This window comes from Stegostoma tigrinum, chromosome 38 (genome assembly GCF_030684315.1).
Source record: "Stegostoma tigrinum isolate sSteTig4 chromosome 38, sSteTig4.hap1, whole genome shotgun sequence".
NCBI classification, from domain to species: Eukaryota; Metazoa; Chordata; class Chondrichthyes; order Orectolobiformes; family Stegostomatidae; genus Stegostoma; species Stegostoma tigrinum.
In genome coordinates, this window is record NC_081391.1 from 1,155,482 (window position 1) to 1,172,811 (window position 17,330).

Genomic DNA, 17,330 nt, shown 5'->3' on the forward strand with positions numbered 1-17,330 from the left:
ATGAACATTTCCCATCAACCACCACCCTCTGTGTTCTTCCAACTAACCAATTTCTGATCCAAACTGCTAAATCAGCCTCAATCACATGAGTCTGCATTTTATGCAATAGCCAACCATGGGGAACTTTATCAAACGCTTTACTGAAATCCATATACACCACATCAACTGCTTTACCCTCATCCACCCCTGTTTGGTCATCTTCTCAAAGAATTCAATAAGGTTTGTGAGGCACAACCTACCCTTCACAAAACCATGTTGACTATCCCTAATCAACATTTTTCCTTTCTAGATGATTATAAATTCTACCTCTTAATCCTTTCCAACACTTTACGCACAACCAAAGTGAGGCCCACTGCTCTATAATTACCAAGATTGTCCCTGCTCCCCTTCTTGAACAAGGGGACAACATTTGCTATCCTCCAGTCTTCTGGCACTATTCCTGAAGATAATGTGGACATAACGATCAAAGCCAAAGGCTCTGCAATCTCATCCCTAGCTTCCCAGAGAATCCTAGGATATATCCCATCCAGCCCAGGAGACTTATCTATTTTCACACCTTCCGGAATTGCTGACACCTCTTCCTTATGAACCTCAATCCCATCTAGTCTAATAGCCTGTATCTCAGTATTCTCCTCGAAAACATTGTCTTTTTCCTATGTGAATACTGACGAAACAGACTTCCAGTCACAGTAGCATCCCACAACATCACCTCTACTTCCTGCCTCTCAGCAAATTTTGGATTCAACGTGCCTCCTTGCCTTGGATCCCAAAGTCTGACCAGTCTGCCCTGAGGAACCTTAGCAAAAGCCTTGCTAAGGCCCATGTAGACCACGTCAAATGCATTAGCTTCTTCAATACTCCTGGTTACCTTAAAAATTTGATCAATTCTGTCAAAAATGACTTTCTCTTAACAAATCTGTGCTGACTATCCCTGATGAATTGTGTCCCTCCAAATGCAGATATTCTCTGTCCCTCAAAATTCTTTGTAATAATTTCCTCACCACTAAAGTTAGACTGGCTGGCCTGTAATTTCCTGGTCTACCTCTTCCTCTCTTTCTAAATAATGTAATGCAAGCAGTCCTCTGATACTCATCTGAATTGTGTTCAGCATGTTTCACTATGACATTGCCTCCCTTTTGATGTTCTTCTGTGCTGTGGCTAAGGCTCTTCCTCTGACGTATTTTCCATTAACTACGGGATTCCTATGATTCCCATCTCCCATTTCTTTCCTTTTTAACACCAGCTATCATTTCCACTCATCACCAAAATAAATAATTTCACGTCATTGACTTCCGCTTATCTCACACCATAGGTGCTAACCGCTTTCTGTCTTGTCATGCCACATCACTTCCTTTTTCTCAGGCCCATCATTAATAGGAATTTTGCTTCATCAATTCTTTAAGTGCATTTTGTCATGTCCAACAAATAGTTTCCATCTCAGAACACTATGCAACCTGCATCTATTGACGTGCTTGTTTTCACTGCCCCTTCCTATCTACAATTGTACACCCACGTCAACTCCTTTGCTAATGCTATCATTTAAAGCAGTTTTCTGTTTTATACAAACTGTATAGGGGAAACTACTTGATATCTCCCCTTAAAACTAAACCACACAAGTCAGGAATTTTTCTCCTGACCACACAACCTTTCTTTCACACTCCTAAATGTGAGGAGTGTTAACAACTCTCACTTACACTCATATTTGATAAAGATGTCCTCTGAAAACTCTCTCAATAAGGCGACACAATGACTCAGTGGTTAGCACTGCTGCCTCACAGCACCAGGGACCCAGGTTTAATTCCACACTCGGGTGACTGTCTATGTGGAGTTTGTACATTCTCCCTGTGTCTGTGTCGGTTTCCTCTAGGTGCTCCGGTTTCCTCCCACAATCCAAAATGTACAGGTTAGGGGGATTGGCCATGCTAAATTGCCCATAGTGTTCAGGGATGTGTAGCTTAAGTGGATTAGACATGGGAAGTGAGTTTACAGGGATTGGGTAGGGGGTGGATCTGGGTGGGCTGCTCTGTGAAGGGTCGGTGTGGACTCGTTGGGCTGAATGGGATGCTTCCATGCTCCAGGGATTCTATGATTCACATCAGTATATGGGGTGGTCCCCATAATTCCTCTCTCAAAATTCAGTACTCACCTCTATTTTTTGATATGTGTTTGTCGAAAGTAAAACTGAACTAAGAAGGAGACTTGGTACTAGCATGAGTTCAATGAAGTTCTGAAAATGTAATTAAAATGATTAATGTTTCAGACGCAACATTACAAGAAGAAGCCTGCATTAGCCATCACTTCATACTATATACTTATAAATAAACCAGAACTGATCCCCAAGGGTGGGTCTTGGTGGGATGCTCTTTACAGGGTCAGTGTGAGCTCAATGGGCCGAACCATGAGCCCTGAGATTGACTCAACAATGCACCTTCGCATTTCCAAAACAGGTAGAAGAGTATCTTTTAAAGATTGACCCAACAATGATCCCTAAGACTGGTTCATCAATACACCACACAAGTAATATAGCATTTAAAAAACAATTTATCTAATTGCATGAAATATCTGCAATATGATAGATGAACTACTGGCACAGAAAGAGATAAATGATTTAGATCTAATTATCATTGTAAAGACAAAGTGACAAAGGTGGAGAAATAAATACTCCAGGGCATACACTATTTTCAAAAGACAGAGTAGAACGAAATAGTAGCCGTAATATTAAGAGGGCCAAAAATGAGAAAGAACATTGGCTCAGAAGATGAGGAAATGGAATGAGAGTGAAGAAGAGGAAAAATAAAGATTTGAAAATGCTGAATAGAGTAGTTTATCGCCCCCTAAATATAGTTGCATTCTACAACGTATTACATGATACATAATTGAGATTGTAGCAATGTCAATGTAATAATTGTTTTGAGATTTTAATTTTCATAACGTCTATACCATCATAGAACGTAGAACATTACAGCGCGGTCCCTTTGGCCCTCGATGTTGCTCCGACCTGTGAAACCAATCTGAAGCACATCTAACCTACACTATTCCATTATCATCCATATGTTTATCCAATGACCATTTAACTGCCCTTAAAGCTGGTGAGTCTACTACTGTTGCAGGCAGGCCTTTCCTGCAGAGTTTGCACATTCTCCCTGAGTCTGCATGGCTCTCCTCCGGGTGCTCCGGTTTTCTCCCACAGTCCAAAGATGTGCAAGCTAGGTGGATCGGCCATGCTAAATTGCTCGTAGTGTTCAGGGGTGTGTGGGTTACAGGGGAATGGGTATGGGTGGGATGCTCCAAGGGGCGGTGTATACTAGTTGGGCCGAAGGGCCTGTTTCAACACTGTAGGGAATCTAATCAAAAAAAATTCCACGCCCCTACTACTCACTGAGTAAAGAATCTACCTCTGTCGTATATCTATCACCCCTCAATTTATAGCTGTGTCCCCTTGTGCTAGTCATCACTACCCGAGGAAAAAGGCTCTCACTGTCCACCCAGTCCAATCCTCTGATCATCTTGTATGTCTCTATTAAATCGCCCCTTAACCTTCTTCTGTCTAACAAAAACAGCTTCAGGTCCCTCAGCCATTCCTCATAAGACCTTCCCTCCATACCAGGCAACATCCTGGTAAACCTCCTCTGCACCCCTTCCAATGTTTCCACATCCTTCCTATAATGCGGCAACCAGAACTGTACGTAATACTCAAAGTGCAGCCACACCAGAGTTTTGTACAGCTGTAACATGACCTCATGGCTCCGAAACTCAATCCCTCTACCAATAAAACCTAACACACTGTATGTCTTCTTAACAATCCTATCAACCTGGTGGCAACTTTCGGGGATCTATGTACATGGACACGGAGATCTCTCTGCTCATCCACACTACCAAGAATCTTACTATTAGCCCAGTACACTGTATTCCTGTTACTCCTTCCCAAGTGAATCACCTCTATAAGATCCCCTGCGGAGACTGCAAGAAACACTATCTTGGACAAACAGAAAGGAAACTAACAATAAGAGTACATGAACGCCAACTGGCTACAAAAAGGCAAGACCAATATTCACTCATCTCAATCCACATGGACAAGGAGAACCACCACTTTAACTGGGACAACACCAAGGTCCTGGGACAGGCCAGGCAGAGACAAGCACAAGAATTCCTAGAAGCCTGGCACTCCATGGAGCAAGCCATTAATAAACACATTGAACTCAACTCCATATACATTCCATTACAAAGGAAAACTGGAAATGAGACAATCCATCTCAACGGACCCCAGAGTTTAAAAACCAGGCAGGAAAATACACTAACACTTCATTGGAGGCTGCCCCGAGAATGTTACCAAGCATGGTAACCAAACATCTCTGAAACAAGAAACCAGCTTGGTGGACCAACCAACCTCAACAACATCCACACCCATAACCCTAGCTATAAATCTACTCCAAAACCTTGACTCATTTGATCATGCTGTTGAAGACTGGGCTTGGTATGTGGAAAGAATGTGATATTTTTTCAAGGTAAATGACATTGAGGAAAGTAAAAAGCAAAGAGTAATCCTTCTGACTGTCTATGGACCTGCAGCATTTTTAGTTACAAGGTGCTTAACTTTCCCAGAGCCATAAGAACCTAAAACCTTCCAAGACAGAGTTGGTTAAGGATTATTACAAGCCTAAATCTCCTCTAATCCTGAGACACTATCAATTTTATCCACCCCCCCAGATCTGGGGTGGGCAGGGGTGGGGGGGGGGGGGGGAGTGAAATCGGTATTGGGATTTTTGACAAGATTATGACGACTAGCAGAGGCATGTCATTTTGTGTTAACCCTGAATGAGATGCTAAGAGACCATTTGGTATCTGGGATTAATTATGTAACTAGGCAGAAGTGCTTATTGGCTGAAGCCCAACTGGACTTCAATCAGACGCAGCAGCTGGGCTTGTCATTAGAAGATGCAGCAAGTGGAGCATGAGAACTACAGGGCATCCCAATGGGAATGGACACCCTCGCCTGTCCAACTGAGCTTGGGGAATAACACATGAGTGTAGGCAATCTCAGAGCATCACACAGGGCATATCCTGAGCAAAGGGAACCTGGGCCAGCCCACAGCAGAACTCCACAACAAAGCCAAGCCTCAGCCAAGTGGCTAAACAGCCCTTTAGGATCTGGGCTGGCAAGTCATTGTCATTGCTCCTGCTATGCAGACTCAAGACAGCAAGGAGTCCTACAAGGGCCTGATTTGAGTAGGAAAACTCATAGACTGGTACCCAGAAGAGTGCATACCATGAAAAGTTGCCCTACATGTGGGTTGGAATAATTAAATTTCTTATTGACAAATGAATTGGAGCCAGTTAAAATTAATGTTTGGTTAAATAGTCACCCAGTTCCCATGGAGGTCGATACTGGCGCAGCTGTATCTATCGTTACAAAATCTGTCTTCACCAAGATTCACTCAGAACTCCAACATCTAAATTTGTGCAGGACCTCAACCAGGCTGAGAACATACACTGAAGATCTGTTGCAAATTAAGGGAATGATTTCGGTTCCGGTCTCCTGCGAGAAGCAGTTGGTGCAGTTAAAAATCTTGACTCAAGCCTACTGGGGTGGAACTGGTTGAGAAAGATTCACCTTGTTTGACGCAACATGTTTTGATTAGAAAATGACTGCCTCAGTGAAGTCCTTGAGAAATACTCATGAGTTTTTTAAGAGGGGCTTGAGACGATCAAAGAGGCCAAGGGCAGTTTACATGTTGATCAGGATGCAATTCCGAGATTTTGCAAGTTCTGTTCAGCGCCATTTGCCTTCTGGGCAAAAGTAGAGGCAGAAATCAGGAGGCTGGAGAGCGAAGGAATCATCAAACCAGTGCATTTGCAGAATGGGCAGCACCGGCCGTACCGATTGTAAGATCCAATGGCTCGGCTCAGCTTTGTGGGGATTTTAAATAAACGATAAACTGCTTCTTGCAGCTGGATAAATACCCAATCCCTCACATAGGGGACTTGTATGCAAATTTGGTGGGGGACTGTCCTTTTTGAAGCCGGACAAGAGCCATGCCCACCTGCAGTTGTGGCTGAATGGGCTGTCCCAGAGGTACACTATAAGTAATGCCAGAATGGTTTATATCAATATACAAGAGACTGCCATTCGGGTTATCATCAGCCTGCTCTCTTTTCCAGCGGACCATGGAGAACATTTTACAAGGGCTGATTGTATCAGTGATAATGGGAACTGCAGATGCTGGAGAATTCAAGATAATAAAATGTGAGGCTGGATGAACACAGCAGGCCCAGCAGCATCTCAGGAGCACAAAAGCTGATGTTTCGGGCCTAGACCCTTCATCAGAGAGGGGGATGGGGTGAGGGTTCTGGAATAAATAGGGAGAGAGGGGGAGGCGGACCAAAGATGGAGAGAAAAGAAGATAGGTGGAGAGGAGAGTATAGGTGGGGAGGTAGGGAGGGGATAGGTCAGTCCAGGGAAGATGGACAGGTCAAGGAGGTGGGATGAGGTTGGTAGGTAGGAGATGGAGGTGCGGCTTGGGGTGGGAGGAAGGGATGGGTGAGAGGAAGAACAGGTTAGGGAGGCAGAGACAGGTTGGACTGGTTTTGGGATGCAGTGGGGGGAGGGGACGAACTGGGCTGGTTTTGGGATGCGGTGGGGGAAGGGGAGATTTTGAAGCTGGTGAAGCCATTGGGGAAACCAAGCAGAGGCTTGGGGACCGCTTTGCAGAACACCTCCGCTCGGTTCGCAATAAACAACTGCACCTCCCAGTCGCAAACCATTTCCACTCCCCCTCCCATTCTCTAGATGGCATGTCCATCATGGGCATCCTGCAGTGCCACAATGATGCCACCTGAAGGCTGCAGGAACAGCAACTCATATTCCGCTAGGGAATCCTGCAGCCCAATGTTATCAATGTGGACTTCACCAGCTTCAAAATCTCCCCTTCCCCCACCGCATCCCAAAACCAGCCCAGTTCGTCCCCTCCCCCCACTGCACCACACAACCAGCCCAGCTCTTCCCCTCCACCCACTGCATCCCAAAACCAGTCCAACCTGTCTCTGTCTCCCTAACCTGTTCTTCCTCTCACCCATCCCATCCTCCCACCCCAAGCCGCACCTCCATCTCCTACCTACCAACCTCATCCCACGTCCTTGACCTGTCCGTCTTCCCTGGACTGACCTATCCCCTCCCTACCTCCCCACCTATACTCTCCTCTCCACCTATCTTCTTTTCTCTCCATCTTCGGTCTGCCTCCCCCTCTCTCCCTATTTATTCCAGTTCCCTCTCCCCATCCTCCTCTCTGATGAAGGGTCTAGGCCCAAAAGTCAGCTTTTGTGCTCCTGAGATGCTGCTGGGCCTGCTGTGTTCATCCAGCCTCACATTTTATTATTTTACAAGTGCTACCTGGATGAAATATTAATAACTGGGGAGACCAATAAGAGCGATTGGAGAATTTGGATGTAATTTTTCAAATGTTTCTCCCGGGTGGGCCTGTGCCTTAGATGGGAAATATGTATGTACCAGGAACCCTGTGTGATCTACTTGGGTTACAGAGTCAACAAAACCAGGTCACACTCATTGGAAGAGAATGTCAGGATGATCAAAGGGGCCTCAGCTCCCACATCTGTACCAGAGCTGAGGTCTTTTCTTGGGTTAGTGAATTATTACAGAAAATTCATACATAACCTTGCCTCTGTCTTGGCACCTTTACAACTGCTATTGAAAAATGGTCAGGCTTGGAAATCTAGAAGCAGCCTTTAGGGAAGTGGAAAAGCAATAATCATCATCTAAGTTAGTGGTCTACTAGGATCCGAAGCAAGAGACGATGCTGACATGCAATGCCTTCCCACTCAATATAGAGTTAGTTTTGGCTTACTGGTGGTCCAACAGAGGAAACGTCCAATAGCAAATGCTTCCTGGAGTTCGGATGATGCCAAATGCAAGTATGCCCAGATAGAGAAGGAAAGTTTGGCGGTCATCTTTAATATCAAAAGTTCCACCAGTACCTTTACAGATGTGAATTTGTCGTAGTAATGAATCACAAACAGCTGCTAGGGCTACTGAAGGAAGACGAGGCAGTGCCGCCCATAGCTTTCAGTCGAATTCAGTGTTGGGCCCTCATTCTCACTTCAAACAAGTACAAGTTAGGACACTGTTCAGGAAGCCAAGTGGCTCATGCAGATGCCCGAGCCACCTCCCACTGGCAGATACTCCACTGGTGATGCCTCCCCTGGCAGAGTCTGTTTTGGTTTTAAACTTCCCGGACACCTTTTCAGTCACTGCGGACAATATCCAATTATGGACACAAACAGATCCTGTCCAAGTGAAACCGAAACAGCTGATGGAAATAAGGGGAACAGAAGGACCATTGCAGCGCGGGTTGAAATTTCTTTGGAGCCAGCCAGAGCAGATCACCATAGAGGGCATATTTCTGCAGGGAGTAAGGGTGATTGTCATGAGTAAAGATCGCTGCCAGATACTGACCAAACTCCATCAGGGTCATCCAGGGGTTTCTGAGATGAAGATGCTGGCAAGACGCTATGATTATTTGCAAGGGTTGAATGCTGACATAGCTACATTGGTGGGACAGTGTCCAGAGTGACAACAAGGACAAAAATGGCCACCAGCAGCAGCTCAAAATTGGTGGGAATAGCCAAGTATACGCTAGACTTGGTTGCATGTTGATGATGTCAGTTCTTTGGTGGGTTTAAAGTTCCTGGTCATTTGGATGCCCATTGGTTGGATGTGGATAAATTTTGTTCAGCAAAATCAGGGATGACAATTGAGAAGCTGTGAGCATCATTCACGTTACACAGGTTTCCAGAAGTATTGGTCACAGACAATGGGACGTCATTTACCAGCAAGGAATTCAAATATTTCTTAAAATCCAATGGCATTCAACACATAAGTACAGCTCCGAACCATCCATCATCCAATGATCTAGCAGAAAAAGTGCTCCAAACGTTGAAGCCAGTCTTAAAGAAGCAGCCTACAACGTCAATTGATGCCAAACTGTCCGGCTCCTGTTCAATTATAGGACCACCCCACACACAGCAACAGGGACAGCTCCAGCAGAGTTGCTGATGGGGACAAGACCTCGCACCAGGTTAAACCTTATTTTTCCCAGATCACAGTGAGGGGTAAAATGGCAGCAGGAGCGCCAATGCGGCCATATTCCTCGTCTAAGTGAAAGAGACAATTTCATTCAGTGGATGAAGTTTGATGCCAGAAACCCAGGAAATGGCCCTGTATGGGTACGAGGTGGGGTTGAAGTGAGGTCAGGTCTCATGACTTACAATTTTTGAGTAGATGATACAGTAGAGAACAAACATGTGGATTACGTGAAAACCATTACCTTGCAAACAGGGCAGCAGCAAAATATTATCAGAGATAATGGGAACTGCAGATGCTGGAGACTTCCGAGATAATAAAATGTGAGGCTGGATGAACACAGCAGGCCAAGCAGCATCTCAGGAGCACAAAAGCTGACGTTTCGGGCCTAGACCCTTCATCAATACCTGGCCCCTTAGAATGGCTTGAAGGCCTGGCAGAAACCACAAATGCTCTCCCCTCCGTCCAGTGTCAAGGAAACCTCACAGTCCAAAATGGATGCGGCCTTGATACTGTTACTGCCGGAAGAAGAGGAGGACAATCTTCCAAGATGTTCTTGATGCAAGAGATAGGCCTCAGTCCGGTATGTGCATCCTGTGTCTGACTCTGAGTTGGAGGAACTAGACTGGGAGCAAAAGTGCCATTAGAGAAGCTACAAGCGAAAGACTAGGCCTACATTCCAGGACTTAGGCAGGGAGGGATATAGTAAACGGTATTAGGTGGTCCTCGTTGACTATGAGGTTCGAGTCGGGTTGGTAACTTGGCCAATCAGGAAAGCCTTGGCTGGCCAATATAACCACAGGATTAGAATCTCCTCAGTTGAGGACTGACTTTGAGCTGGCTGGCCATAAAGGGTGATTTAGTGATGCAATAGCAGCCTCTGTGCAGTTATTTCTGAAGGCAAATGGAATGTTGTAGTTCATTTATGAGGGAATTGAGTATAAGTGTAGGGAGATGCAACCGTACAAGGCACTAGTGAGACTGTACTTGGAGTATTGCGCGCAATTTTGGTTCCCTTACTTGAGGAGAAATTTCATTGTATTAGAGGCAGTTCAGAAGAAGTTCACCAGATTGATTACAGAATTAAGGTGTCTTATGAAGAGAGATTGTGCAGTTTTTGGCTGTTTGTCTAAATTGTAGAAAAGTGAGAGGTGATCTAATTGTGACATATTAAAGATTCTAAAGGGCATTGACCAAGTGGCTGTGAATAGAATGTGGGGCAATCTAGAATGAGATATAGCTTTAGGATATCGAACAGGCGATTTAAAAATAGTGATAAAGAGAAATTACTTCTCTAAAAGTGTCATGAATCTGTAGAATTCACTACCCTGGGGCTAGATTAATTTAGGATATCTGGTCAGCATAGATAAGTTGGACCAAACAGTCTATTTCCATGCTGTACAACTCTATGACTTGAAGCTGCCTGACCTACAGAGCATTTTTCAGATATTTTGTTCTTATTTGTGTCAGACATCTCCTGGTTAAAAGTTTCTTTAAGTAAGGAGTATTGTATTCAAATCTCTTGTGCACCTCAGCTAAACCAAAAATTAACTCATTGTTGATGGAGTAATTCAGTTCACAGGAGTTCCAACTCTTTTGGCCAACACCCATAATTTGAAACAAATCCTGCTGACAGAGATGTTTCCTTTGCTTCAGTTTGAACAGAAAACAACCTGGAAGAACCTACTTACCCCCATTGTTGACTCTTTTTTTTAGTTTTTCATCCCAGGCAACCTGATTATGTTGTCATTTACGGGAACCTAGGTTTTCTTTTTAAAATACAGAATCAGATCCCAGTTCTCCCCCCCACTGCATCACATAACCAGCCCAGCTTATCTCCTTCCCCCCCCCACTGCATCCCAAAACCAGCCCAGCCTGTCTCTGCCTCCCTAACCTGTTCTTCCGCTCACCCATCCCATCCTCCCACCCAAAGCTGCACCTCCATTTCCTACCTGCTAACCTCATCCCACCTCCTTGACCTCTCTGGCTTCCCTGGACTGACCTATCCCTTCCCTACCTCCCCAACTATACTCTCCTCTCCACCTATCTTCTTTTCTCTCCATTTCGGTCCACCTCCCCCCTCTCCCTATTTATTCCAGAACCCTCACCTCATTCCCCTCTCTGATGAAGGGTCTAGGCCCAAAACGTCAGCTTTTGTGCTCCTGAGATGCTGCTTGGCCTGCTGTGTTCATCCAGCTTCACACTTTATTATCTTGGGTTCTCCAGCATCTGCAGTTCCCATTATCCCTGGAGTATTGTGTGCAGTTTTGGTCTCCAAATTTGAGGAAGGACATTCTGGCTATTGAAGGAGTGCAGCATAGGTTCACAAGGTCAAATCCTGGAATGGCGGAACTATCATATGTTGAAAGATTGGGGCCACTGGGCTTGTACTTGAGTTTAGAAGGATGAGAGGGGATCTGATTGAGACGTATAAGATTATTAAAGGATTGGAAACTCGGGAGGCAAGAAGCATGTTTCCGCTGATGGGTGAGTCCAGAACCAGAGGACACAGTTTAAAAAGAAGGCGTAGGCCATTTAGAACAGAGTTGAGGAGAAACTTCTTCACCCATGAGCGGTGGATATATGGAATGCTCTGGATACTTTCAAGAAAGAGGTGGATAGAGCTCTTAAAGATAGTGGAATCAAGGGTTATGGGGATAAGGCAGGAACAGGATACTGATTGTGAATGATCAGTCATGATCATATGAATGGTGGTGCTGGCTCAAAGGGCCGAATGGCCTACGCGTGCACCTATTGTCTATTGTCTATTGGCACAATCCAAACCAAACACAGCCCCCACTCTGAGACTAACGCCTGTTTCAGACAAGCCCAATAAAAATTAAGATTCTGTCAGGTGCCTGTACTCAAACATTGTATTTCCACATACTTCATGACAAGATAAGAAATTCACAAAAGATGTTAACTTTATAGCAACTGATAAACCTCCAGAGAACCTCTGACAATGCCTGAGGGGCCATGTCATAACTATTTTTAATTAATCTAATTATGTTGTTGCACACTTTCTGGGCAGGTGGGGCTTAAACCTGGACTTTCTGGTCCAGAGGCAGGGACAGTATTGCTGTATCATGAGAACTCCAAATTATCTTTTTTATCACACTGTTTGGATATGTTATGACATATCACCATACTTCTTCATGGGATTTGCGAGACAGAAACCAACTAAAGACAACTAAATTTGTCACTACAATCTTGGGAGAAACTTGGTAAAATGCAGATAGAATTGTTGACTAATCATGGCCATCATTCTCAGTCAATTAGTTTGCAACAAACCGAGACATGAGGTGAGGAAGTCACAATGGTGAAGAACTGGAGAACCCTCGATGCTGTGAATCCAAATTCACCTGTTACTTCCAGACTGGCACAACTACCAAAAATGAATGTAATATGCTGAGAAAAACATGATTTTGCAATTTTGTTGTATGGATTTCCAGGACGTCTCCCAATGTTTTTAGCACAATGTGTTGTAAAAACGAAGACCCGAGCCTGATTGATGATGAGTTTAAACCACAAGGAGAATGCACAGGGGAGCAAACTTGTACTTAAAATAGCTGGAGGCATGCCCACATTTGCTTCAGTTGCAGTGTAAGGAGAAATCTAAATATTGGTTTCTTCCCTCGATTATGCCTCGTCCAGTCTTTTTTTTAAATTCATTCATGAATGTGTGTGTCACTGTCTGGGCTATACATTTATTGCCCATCCCTAATTGCCCTTGAGAAGTCGGTGGCAAGCCACCTTCTTGAACCGCTGCAATTTATGTGGTAAAAGTAATCCTAAATTATCATTAGGGAGGGAGCTGCAGGATTATGACTCAGTGACAATTAAGGAATAACAATATACTTCCAAATCAAGATGGTACAAGACTTGGAAGAGAACCTGGAATTACTGGTAACAAGAACAGAAATTGCTGGAAAAGCTCAGCATGCCTGGCAGTGTCTATGGAGAGAAGTCAAAGTTAACGTTTCAGGTCCAGCGACCTTTCCTCAGAACTCAGAATTAGTGGTCTTCCCTTCCATTTGTCATACTGTCCAGAGATTCCAGTAGGTAGTATAGATTGCAGTAATGTTGCAGTGGTGAAAAAGTGAATGCTGAAGGCAGAAGTTGGTGCATTAGGCAAGTGGGCTGCTTTAGCTTGGATGCTGAAGATGTACTTCAATGTTTTTAATGTTGCATTGGTCAAGGCAAGTGAAGAATATTCTATTACACTTCTGGTTTGTACCATGTAGATGCTGGAAATACTTTAGATAGTCAAAAAGTGCAGATTCCTAGCTTCTGACCTGCTCTTGTAGTCACAATGCTTATATGGCGACTCCAGTTCTCTTTTTGACCAGTGGTCAGCCCTCATTGTTGATCGTGGGGGATCCAGTGACGGTAATGCTTTCAATCATTAAGGGAAATGGTTAGATTCTCTGTTGATGAGAATGGTCATTTCCTGGCACTGTGTGGCACGAATGTTACTTGTCTCTTATCAACCCCAAGCTGGATGTTGTCCAGGTCTTGTTGCATATGGACACTGTCTATTTCAGTATCTGAGAGTTGCAAGTGGTGCTGAATGTCATGTAATCATCAGGAAACATCCCTACTTCGCAAGTAGAAGATGGTTCAATCTCAGACATCACCCTGACGAATTCCGACAGTGATGTCATGGAGAGAGATGATTATCTTCCATCAAACATAACTTTCATTCCTTTGTGTTGGATATGACCCTAACTGGAGTGACTTTTCCCCAATGCACAGTGACTTTAATTTTACTAGCTCATTTTGAAGTCACACTCAGTAAAAATGCTGCCTTGATGGTAAAGGCAGTCATGCTCACCTCACTTCTGGAATTGTCTATGTTTGGGCTAAGGCCTGACATGGAGATGCTGCTGTTGGACTGAGGTGGACAAGGTCAGAAGTCACACGACACCAGGTTATAGTCCAGCATGTTTATGCGAAATCACAATCTTTCAGAATGCTGCTCCTTCATCAAGTGAAGTGACAATTATCTGGCGTCATGAAACTTCTAACTTTGGACTAAGGATGTAATGAGGTCAGGTTCCAAATGGTCCTTGCAGAACTCAGTCTGAGTGACAGTAAGCAGAATATTCTTATGTAAATGTTGCTGGACAGCCAAAACAATGACACCTTCCAGCATTTGATAATTGAAAGTAAACTGATGGGGCAGTGATTGGCGAAGTTGGATTTGTCTTTCTTTTTGTGGGTTGGTCACACCTGGGAAATTTTACACATTATTGATAGATACAGACAGCCGGTATTATACCTCAAATCATGAAGTTAGGACCTAGTGTCATATTTAGCACTGTGTATATTGACCTGTATATTACACCCAATGTCTGTTGGGTGGATACAAGTTTCACACTTTACCACAAATCTTGAAATTCCAGAAGTGAAAGTTATAAGTGCTTTAGGGTTCCTGCCAACTATTGGTGGATATACAATCATTTCCTCCCTATGATTTAATGCATGCACACACAACATAATCTTAACACTTATTGGATCCTCTGTTATATTGCTCTCCCCATCTCTTCATCCCAGTTCCAGTTCTCCAATGTTGCTGTTACTTTCTGTTTCTCTCTCTCTATCTATGTTGCTCTTTTATCTGATCACTGTCTGTTTTTCTCTATTACACGCAAACCCTCTGTTTCTCTTCTATTCTCACTTTCATTCTATGTCAACATCTCTATTCCTCAATTTCTGCCTCTGTCTTCCTTCTGTGTCTCTCTCAGCTTTTCTTTCATTACCTCTTTCTTTCCCTGCATCTTTCTCCATGGCTCTGTCCATCTCCCTCTGTCTTTCTGCCTCCATCTTTCTCTCCTTCTCTGTTTTGATCTTTCTTTTTCTTGCACACCTTTCCTCTTTTTATGTCTCAGTCAATTTGTTTCATCTGTCTTCTCTCTATCTATCTATTTATCTAGTTGCCCCTCTTTCTCAGTTCTGCCTCTTGCATCCAGATTTTCTGGTCTCTCAACAATCATGAGAGATGTACATTTAAGGTACAATGTCCCAAAGCACTTACTACAATGTAATTGCTCAGAAAGTTTAAACATCTGATGGGCAATTAACCAGCATCTAGAAAGCTCTGAAAACACCCCCAACACTGAGTGAAAGTCTATAATACCAAAAGACTTTGGAGCCGAAACATGCCATTTGGCTCATTGTCTGCTGTGTCATTCAATGGGATCATGGTTGATTTGATAATCCTCAACTTCACTTTCCTGCCCTTTCCTTATAATCCTTGATTCCCTTTCAGATTATTTCAGCCTTGAATATACTGAATTAGTCAGCCTTAAAAGCCCTCTGTGGTAAATAATTCCACAGATTCACTAGCCTCTGAGAAAAGATATTCCTCCTTGTCTCAGTCTAAAATGCACCCATAATCTGAGATTATGTCCTTTGGCCCTAGATTCTCCCACAAGGAGAAACAACCTCTTCTCATCTAAATTGTCAAGCACCCTGAGAATCTTAGATGTTTCAATAAGGTCTCCTCCGCTCATTCTTCTAAACTCCAGTGAGCTTGGTGGGAGGGTGACCTGTGTGAAGGATGGAAACATGTTGATTTGGACAACTTGAATGAGTGGACAAATGTACAGCAGATAACATATAACATAGGGTTACAGTCTATGGATAAAGGGCTATAAGACTAAGATGAGGAGAACTTCCTTCATCCAGAGTCAGCCTGTGGAATTGCCTGCCACAGAAAGAGATTGAACCGAAAATATTGAATGTTTTCAAGAAGGAGTTAGATGTTGTTTTTTTAAGCTAAAGGGGCCAAAAGGTATAGGGCAGAAAGCAGGAACAGGGTATTACCATGATCATATTGAATGGCAAGCTCAAAGGGACAAATAGACTACTCCTACTCCTATTATCTATGTTTTTATGTACAAGCTCAACCGCTTCTCATAAAATAACCCTTCCATATTCAGGTCCAGCCTCGTGAACCTTCTCTGGACTGCGTCCAAGACCAATATGTTTTTTCTTAGATGAGGGAAGCAAAGCTGTTCACAGTATTCCAGGTGTGTCTAACTATTCTCTTCAATAGTTTTAGCAAGACTCTCTGATGAAGGGTCTAGGCCCGAAACGTCAACTTTTGTGCTCCTGAGATGCTGCTTGGCCTGCTGTGTTCATCCAGCCTCACATTTTATTATCTTCTATCATTTTATATTCCATTCCGCTTGAATAAAGTCCCACATTCCATTTGCCTTCCCTATTATCCACTGAATTTGCATGCTAACTTTTTGTGATTTTTGCATGAGCATTCCCAAATCCCTCTGTGCTTTCTGCAGATTTTCCGGTTTAAAAATATTCAGCTGCTCTATTCTTCCTGTCAAAGTGCATCATCTTTCATTTTCCTACATTATATTCCATCTGTTAAGTTTTGGCAACTCGGGACATTAGATGCCTTTAAGGCAGAGATCGACAAAGTCTTGATCTCACAAGGAATCAAGGGCTACGGGGAGAGTGCAGGGAAGTGGAGTTGAAATGCCCATCAGCCATGATTTAAATGGCAGAGTGGACTTGATGGGCCAAATGGCCTTACTTCCACTCCTATGTCTTATGGTCTTATGGTTTAGCCTGCTTTTGTCTCTTCGGAGATTCTTTGTGTTATCCTCACCACTTGCCTTTCCATCTTTCTTTGTGTTGTCTGCAAACTTGGTAATAGTACATTTAGTTCCATCATCCAAGCCATTAATATATATTGTCAATAATTGTGGCCCCAGCACTGGTCCCTGTGACTCTCCACATGTTACAATTGCTGCCCTTTTATTCCAATGGTGTCTTCTGTTAGTTTTAACCATATTAACATACATCTCCAACACCATGGGCCCTCATCTTATTAAGTAGCATAATGTATGATACCTTAACCAATCCTTCCGAAAATCCAAATATTTCATATTTACTGTTTGCCCTTTACCTACTCTGCTTATTTGAAGATTTCTGATTTAATTTCCCAACTAACAACCCAGGAAAGATTGGAGAAATTAAATCCTGCTTCAATTCCTGGCTAACTGTAAAACTGACTTCACCACCTCTTGCCCTCCGCCCTCACCCCCCTATCTGCTGTTGATACTCCCTCAGCCAACAGCCAACCTGCCCCTCAGCCACTTTCACACACTTGCCCAATTCTTATCCCCTCATCCACTTGTGACCCTGCATCACCACTCATCTGATACTTTACTCCCTCTCTGATAGCTACTACGAGAAGACAACAGTGTAT